General features: G+C 40.8%; 2 long non-coding RNA genes across 2 annotated transcripts; both read right to left on the minus strand.

Annotated features, from left to right (window-relative positions):
* Window positions 1-2467: 2467 nt before the first annotated feature.
* Window positions 2468-3174, minus strand: LOC135933589 (uncharacterized). Its single transcript, XR_010573843.1, has 3 exons — window positions 3060-3174; window positions 2914-2946; window positions 2468-2609 (listed from the first exon to the last, which is right to left on the minus strand). It is a non-coding gene; the product is annotated as an uncharacterized LOC135933589 (long non-coding RNA).
* Window positions 3175-3360: 186 nt separating this feature from the next.
* LOC134635100 (uncharacterized) lies at window positions 3361-4747 on the minus strand. Its single transcript, XR_010094932.1, has 3 exons — window positions 4524-4747; window positions 3722-3833; window positions 3361-3410 (listed from the first exon to the last, which is right to left on the minus strand). It is a non-coding gene; the product is annotated as an uncharacterized LOC134635100 (long non-coding RNA).
* Between the last annotated feature and the right edge of the window lie 3406 nt (window positions 4748-8153).

The raw sequence follows: 8153 nt of genomic DNA on the forward strand, positions 1-8153 counted from the left end.
GTGAGAGCGAAGTGCTCTAATAGGGTGATATGGTACTACAAGGTCATTAAGATAAGATGGGTCCTGGTTATTTAAGACCTCGTATGTGAGGAGCAGGATTTTGAATTCTGGATTTAACAGGAAGCCAATGAAGGGAAGCCAAAACAGGAGAAATCTGCTCTCTCTTTCTAGTCCCTGTCAGGACTCTTGCTGCAGCATTTTGGATTAACTGAAGGCTTTTCAGTGAGTTTTTAGGACTTCCTGATAATAATGAATTACAGTAGTCCAGCCTGGAAGTAATGAATGCATGAACTAGTAAATGGATGAACTGAAGGACATATCCTGGTCAAAAATGACTCCAAGGTTCCTCACAGTGTTACTGGAGGCCAAGGTAATGCCATCCAGAGTAAGAATCTGGTTAGATACCATATTTCTAAGATTTTCAGGGCCGAGTACAATAACCTCAGTTTGATCTGAATTAAGAAGCAGAAAGTTAGCGGCCATCCAGGTCTTTATGTCTTTAAGACATTCCTGCAGTTTAACTAATTGGCGTGTGTTACCTGGCTTCATGGATAGATAGAGCTGGGTGTCATCTGCATAGCAGTGAAAATTTATGCTATGTCTTCTAATGATACTGCCTAGGGCAGTGGTTCCCAAACTTTTTTTTCTGGGCCCCCCCTTGGTTTTACAAAAAATGTTCGCGCCCCCCCCCCCTCCTGCGCGCGCACGCACACGCACACGCACGCACACGCACAGACACATCCTCCAACCACACACACCCATATTTTGCTCCATTGCGGTTTATTTCACACCTCCAACATTTAGTAAACAATTAAGCAAATACAAGTAATCTGCAATAAATTACAGGTAGTAATAAAATAAACTACTAACTCTTTTACGCTACGTCCGCACCTACACGGGTATTTTTGAAAACGCAGCCGTTTCGTCCACATGTAAACGACATTTCAAATCACCGAAAACTGAGATTTTTTAAAACTCCTTTTTTGCGTTTAAGTGTGGACGAGGAATACAGAGTTCGTCACACAACGTCAAAGGTATGTGGCTTTATTCACGTCACGCTGTGCGCCACGTTATTGTTTACATGAGATGAATTGCAGAATGGCAGATAGAGACAAAATACTGTTAATCTGACTGTCTGCAGGTTTTACACGCTTACATACACACACGCAGTTACTGTCCCTCCATTTACAAAGGCAGAGGCATCACGGTATAATTATTTTACGTGTAGTTGTTTTTTTCCTGTGTAATAATATTCAACATTGCTATCAATACATTTTTCAAAAAATGCCTCTCTGTGCAAAATGGGTTTAAAAACATAAACAACTGTGGGATACTGTTTGTCCATGATTTGAACCGGGGGAACAAATCGTGGCAGGATCAGCCTGATATTATTTGTATCCCGCTGTAACTTTACTGTATAAAGACCCAGATAGCAAGGAAACATTGAAACAATGTTGAGTCAATATCAGGCGATGTCATTGAACCAACGTTGAGATCTGACGTTGACCCAACGTCACTCTTGCACCCATTTTTAATGTTGAAACAACGTCAGGTTTTGATGTTGAATCAATGTTGAAACCTGACATTGATTCAATGTTATATTTTCTAACACTGTTGACATTGAAACAATGTCAGATTCTGATATTGAAACACTGTTGAGCTATGGTGTTGATTTTCCACCTCTTTCGCACAGTTGCTTTTTATTGAAAAAAAACAAAAAAACAAAAAAGGTCAATAGACATGTATCATTTGCAAAATACTTTATTAAAAGACAAAGTTTCCTATTTACATTTCTATGTTTCACGTCACTTTTTATTATTTACTCCGGGATGGGGATGGATGATCGGCGTCCTGCGTGCCACCCGTACGATCTGGAGCATATCTGAGCCATTTCTGGACTGCTTGAGCAAAGACCAACTCAGACATAGAGTTCGCCCCTAACTGCTGCGCCAGGCCATCTAGGACAAAAATAGACACACACACAAAAAAACAAAGACAAAAAAAGGGAATTAGAGCACATGAATAAGCTCTTGTTAATTGTCTTCAGCAGGGAGAAAGTATGTAAACTCCTAGGCTAATAAACATGAAAGTCACCAGGCGGAAATCAGCAAACTGCCACATTTGATTCCCAAAGAGCTATAAGCTGAAAATGTGATATGTCTTAGCATGGTGTGCCGTGTATCCTTTAAAAAAAGAAAAAGAAAACATGGGGTCCTCGGGCTGTACAAAGTGTACAACCCGAGGACAAAACAAGCCGAAGACCAAAGACTCCATCTCCAGATTAACCGGACATGAAAGTCTTGTTATTAAGAAAGACAAAGTAATATAGCAAAAAACAGACATAGGAAATGTGAAACACACCCAGCACATCAATTGATCCCTTTATTGTTCACTTTAGGCTCATACAATAAATGTTAAAACTTACCAAATATGCATCTGCACAGCGCTGTCTCTTTAAATGCCCTTTTTTGCTTTGTCTGGTCCTTGGTATTTTTTCCCTGTCCAGTTGAGTACAGACGCCAGCTCCTTTGTAATGGCATAAACCATTACACGGCGGACTCGCACCTCCAGTGTGGTCCAGCAGCACCAATCAACGCAAAGCGTCTCACCTATAGACACATTTTAAGAGATGGAATTAGCGAGTCTCATGTCTTAAATGTGTATGCAAGTGCTTGTGTGTTTACTTCATGTAATTGATGATAGAAACATGTCATTTGGTTTTCCCTAAAGCCTGATTTTCAAGTCATACAAAGAATAAACCAAAGTATTGGCAGTGCAATGTATTTCTATTCCCTTTTGTTGGATATTCATTTGTTAGTTCTTGTAACTGCTAAAAGTGTTTACTAGTTTTTGCCTGTCACATATATTTGTTATACCATGTAAACTGTGAAATTCCAAGATTTTCAAACTTGCCTTGTAATAGTGGCCTCACAGAGTCTCTGGAATCTACAGAAAAAAAAAATCACAACAAGATGACATTCAGGAGTATAAACTGGTGTTTTGAAGATAAGAGTACAATGACATTGTGATGCAGCTTTAAAGCTTTTTTAAAAGCATACCATCTATAGGGAAGACAGACTCTGCATGCTGGCGAGATCGCAAAGCTGTGTCGGTTTGTGCCGGAGTGGCGAAAGGTGCCGGAAGCTGGGTGGGGCATTATGATGGTTGCTATCAGTGGGCTGGGGGGCAGACTGCGGAGTGATGAGGGCTGTTTAGAAAAAGATAATTTTTTAAGTATTTAAGAATACAGACAACTTGTCAAAAAAGTTTCCTTGTGTCAGACACAGATATGTACACAGACACTAGACAGTATTTTATTACCTGGTATTTTCACTCGAGGGGCCTGGGGAAACCGTTTTTTTGTGGGCTGCTCATCCTCTGAGTCCGTATATGTGTACAGGGGATTTGGTCTAAAGAAAAGAAATTAAAAACGGTCTTAAGTAATTGTAAATATGCTTTTGGCATATTGTTTCCTAAAGTTAGTTTGATTTCTAACAACACACACAGGAAACAGAGACGTGCAAGAAGGTACAGTATACAATGAATTTTTGAAGTGCACAAGTGTACACGGCTTTGCATTTTTAAAAAGTTTACAAACTTCCACTTTTTGGACTATATTATGTGGCGATATTGCAGTATGCAAGCACCACAGATATGTATAAAAGACAAGATCATAAATTCTTAACAATCAAAGATATGTTTGTGAATAAAAAGGTTTTACTTGTGCTTTCTTTTAAGACTGGTCTGGGTTTCTTCTTCGGACTGAAGGTCAGACGTATCACAGCGTTCACGTGGATATCTCTGAAGACTGCGTTCTGCTTCGTGAAATGTGCCTGGAAATACAAACACAATGTACGGCCAGACATACATTACGTGTGGACAAAAGGTGCAAACGCATAGAAAAATCAGCGGTTTCAAAAATACGCTGGTACGTGTGGACGTAGCCTTATTCATTATTCAAGGCACAAACGGAAAGTCATGTACTCGTGCAACTTAAAGTTAGGTGAGCGTGCAACGTACAGTCACGTGGGCATGCTGCGTGAGCATTCAAACTGAGTCTAAAGTTTTCGTGTGCGAATTGAAGCGAGTGCTCTCCAATCATCAAAAGTAACAAAGTCATTGAACACGTTTATACAGTTAACTTTACGTTTATCAATCATATATCACAGATTTAGAATTTTTTGTAGTACTAAGCAACTACAGAGCGAAAGTCTGGGTCAAGCGCCGAGGCGACGGCAAGAACAAAGGAAACCTCGAAGCGTTAAAGCTAGCTTTGTAAGGGAATATAACGAAGAAATTATGAAACAAAAATGTTTTCTTTGTTGATATACTTTGTTCGCAGTGCAATTTATTTGTTGCCGGATTGTAAGAAGTATAGACACAATTTCGGGCTCCCACATTTTGTGGGAGCAACTTAAATAACTGTAAATAACTTGTTAATGTACAACATTAACGAGTTTTTACTGTTATTCAAATGCAAACATGGAAATAACGAGTAGGAAAAAAAAATCATTCATTCTTACCTTATACTAATCATGGTGCAGGCCAGTGCAGTGCATGAACTGATGCCTTCTCCGGTCAATTCCGCTGAGAGTAAATCAAATGTCCCGCTCTACTGTACAAGACAATGAATACCTGGAGGGATGTACCAATGTGAGAGGGGTGCTGCGGAATAGTCCAAGTGATCGCTGCTTTAATTTCCCGGTCAACTATACATAAATTGCACGTAGACACGATTTTTTAAAGCTGGTGAACTAGACCAAGTCATTGATAACAAATGAACAATAAATCTACTTTCTCTGGTACTTTATACCCGATCAGTTGCAATGCAATTTAATGCTCAACTACAAATCGATGGTTTTTGATGGTGACCGGAGCCGATCGATCGTCAACTATAAATAGACGTTTTCTCGACATTGTTGTTGTCACCTGGTCGACTATAAATAGATCAAATATCAATGACAAAAAAACAACGGTGAATCAACATCGTTACAACGTCTCTATAGTAAGACCGTCGGTTTACCACAGTATTTCAATGTTGTTACAACATTGGCATTTCAACCCCGACCATATACGACGGTTCGGATGAAAAATCAACATAGATTCAATGTCGTCTTGCTATCTGGGGAGCTAACATCTCCAAAATGTCAGGAGTAGTTAGTCATTACAACAAGTGTTTGTGAACTAAAAATCAAGAATGCGGGATACTGTTTGTCCGTGATTTGAAGAACTCAGTGTGTGCTCCCGACGAAGGGGAAACCAATTCTGCAGGGGAGACCTACCTTGGCACTTGTGCAGGTGAAGCCAAAGGGAAGATTTGCTTCACCATATTTTCTAGTCTTTGGCTTAGAATGAAGTTGGTTTGGAAACATATTCAGCTATGCTTCATCTCCTGCTTTGCGTTTCTGTGGCCGCCCCGTGCTAGCAGTGTCCAAGCATTTTGTCGTCCCCCCCTTTCATACCGCGCCCCCCCTGCAATGGCTCTGCGCCCCCCCTAGGGGGCGGGCCCCACACTTTGGGAAGGTCTGGCCTAGGGGAAGCATGTATAATGTAAACAGAATTGGTCCTAGCACTGAATCCTGTGGAGCTCCATAATTGAGCTCAGTGTGTGAAGAGGACTCTCCATTTACATGTACAAATTGGAGTCTATTAGATAGATATGATACAAACCACTGCAGTACAGTACCTGTAATACCTACAGCATGTTTTAATCGCTCTAATAGGATATTATGGTCAACAGTATCGAACGCTGCACTAACTAGTGAAGAGTGTGTCGTTTCCACTACACTGCTTTCCTCCCGAGGTCCGCAGCGCCGTTGGGAAGGCTTTGGAGGTCCCCACACATGCACGTAAACCTGTGTCATGTTACACGGCGGGTCACATCCAGCCCATTCTGATCTTTGTGGGTGAAACTGCTCTTTCTGCCAGTGCACAGACGTTTGAGTCCATATTGAACCCCTGAGATTATATAACAAATGAAAAGCTCAACTCTTAGTGTAACAGGGTCATAAATCACATCTTGTTATAATTACACAAAATGTGTTCCAAACCCCCAAACTGTTCCTTTTATACCTGACTTTTAGGACCTCCAAACCTGTAGTTATGTTCATTATCAGTTAGAGCCCCTCATTGTTCTTCTTCTTTGGTGCAACCCTATAAATACAGTGTAACCCTTTTGCCTCTCCCCTTTTCTACAATTCCCCTGTGGGAGAGGTTGGTGTCATTTCTTTCCAACACTGTAAAACACACATATAATTCATATTTAGCCACCCTGATGTTTCTGATTGCAATTTTAGTTCAATTATTGTCATCATTATGCCTGTTTTTTTGTTAGATGCTATAAATGTGTAGTATGTGTGTGCCACTTATGTGTTCTAGGGAACGTGAACGCTAGCATGAATAGATAATTCTCGATAGCTTGGAAGTTGTGGTGGGTTGAGCTAACCCTCTTCCACACTGTTTGTATTTGGTTATAGGAGCTGGAGTGGGCAAGCTATTTATTTGGAGGTCTTTCTTTCTTTTACCTTTTATCGTCAGGTATGTCGGATTTCGTGTTGTTGTTGTTTTTTTAATCTTATGTCAAATATGTTACGTGTAAATTCATACTTTATGTTTAATGTAAAAAATAAATGCCAGCCCTTTTCTACAATTCCCCTGTGGGAGAGGAGCTGGAGTGGGCAAGCTATTTATTTGGAGGTCTTTCTTTCTTTTACCTTTTATCGTCAGACACAACGCAGAACCACACCGGTTACATTAGCTCAGATTTTAAGAAGCGAAAGTGTAAAATGACAGAAATCTATAACTTCAGCCTGGCGACCTGTCCAGGGTGTACCCTGCCTCTCACCCTCAGGCATGAATGGACATTGGTCTGTATCAGCAGGACAAATCTCTGTTCACACTTTTCAAAGCCATAAAGTTGAGATTGAAATCTTTGCCGGGCCGTTTCTGGTCCCTGGGCCGTATGTTTGACACCCCTGGTCTAAACTGGGATGAACTCAAACAGGCATCACTGACCTGAACAGGTGACGCGTTTAATCAGGTGACGTCACCAAACTGAAAAGCGTTCCTGATGTCACACTGATGTCACACTGAGGTCAATCCTGGCTGATTCACTGTTAATCATGTCAGACGTAGAGACAGGCTCTGAGCCTGAATAACTCCAGCAGGCGGTCCTGACCCTGGAGCTGCTGCCATGTCATGGACTAATTCCATATTTGCTTTAACATACAGCTGAACAGATGTGCCTAATAAACTGTCTGTGTGTGTGAGAGACTCAGCATGCTTTCAGACCTGTGCTGATGTCTTTGTCAGTCAACTCCATCTAGTGGACAGATGGCAGAACTCCATCATGTGATGTGGTTACTGACTCAGGTGAGGTTGGTTGTGGACTCAAACCTTTCGTCACAGCTGTCAGTGATCTGAAGAGAAGATAACCGATTCAGTTTATTACAATAAAGACCAAAGTGCAGAGCTGACGACGGCGTGAGTAATGCACTGAGTGAGAGACGGCTGACAGAAAAATCCCATGTTTCTGACATCATTTGGAAACTGATCGTCATGGTCCGAGGTGTGCGGCTGGTATTTTCCATCTGGCTCCTGAGCCTACTTGGGATCCGCCCCTGGGTGACATCTCTGGTGACATCTGGTGGCCTAAAATATGAAGAGCAGCTCAAATCTACAAAATAAAACCAACTGCTTCATTATGATTGCCCACTCTGCAGGTATTCTGTTTGGTATTGGGCCACCATTGTGTTGCTTTAAACATGTATTTTTTGGGGTGAAAAAATTGTTGTTTATTTGTTTAATAAATAATTTTGATCAACAAACTTTCCTTGTTTAAACATGTTCCATGGTGTGGTCTGTCTTTGTGACTTCTTGATGTTGGTAAATGCAATAAGTGAAAAATATATATAATATACATAATAATGTACAACACATTATGCTTCTGCTCTGAGGTCCTGCCTCCATGTACTTATGCAATTAATCACTGCACAGCTGGACAGGTATATTTATAAATAATATTATATCAGGTCAATTTTCTTATCCATATTTCTGACCTGAGGGTAGAATTGATTGTGAACCGGAAAGGGAAAATGCTTATGTGTGTGAATGTGTGAGTGAATGGGTGGATGACTGGTTGTGTAAAGCGCTTT

The sequence above is a fragment of the Pelmatolapia mariae genome, linkage group LG9, assembly GCF_036321145.2.
Source record: "Pelmatolapia mariae isolate MD_Pm_ZW linkage group LG9, Pm_UMD_F_2, whole genome shotgun sequence".
Classification (NCBI taxonomy): domain Eukaryota; kingdom Metazoa; phylum Chordata; class Actinopteri; order Cichliformes; family Cichlidae; genus Pelmatolapia; species Pelmatolapia mariae.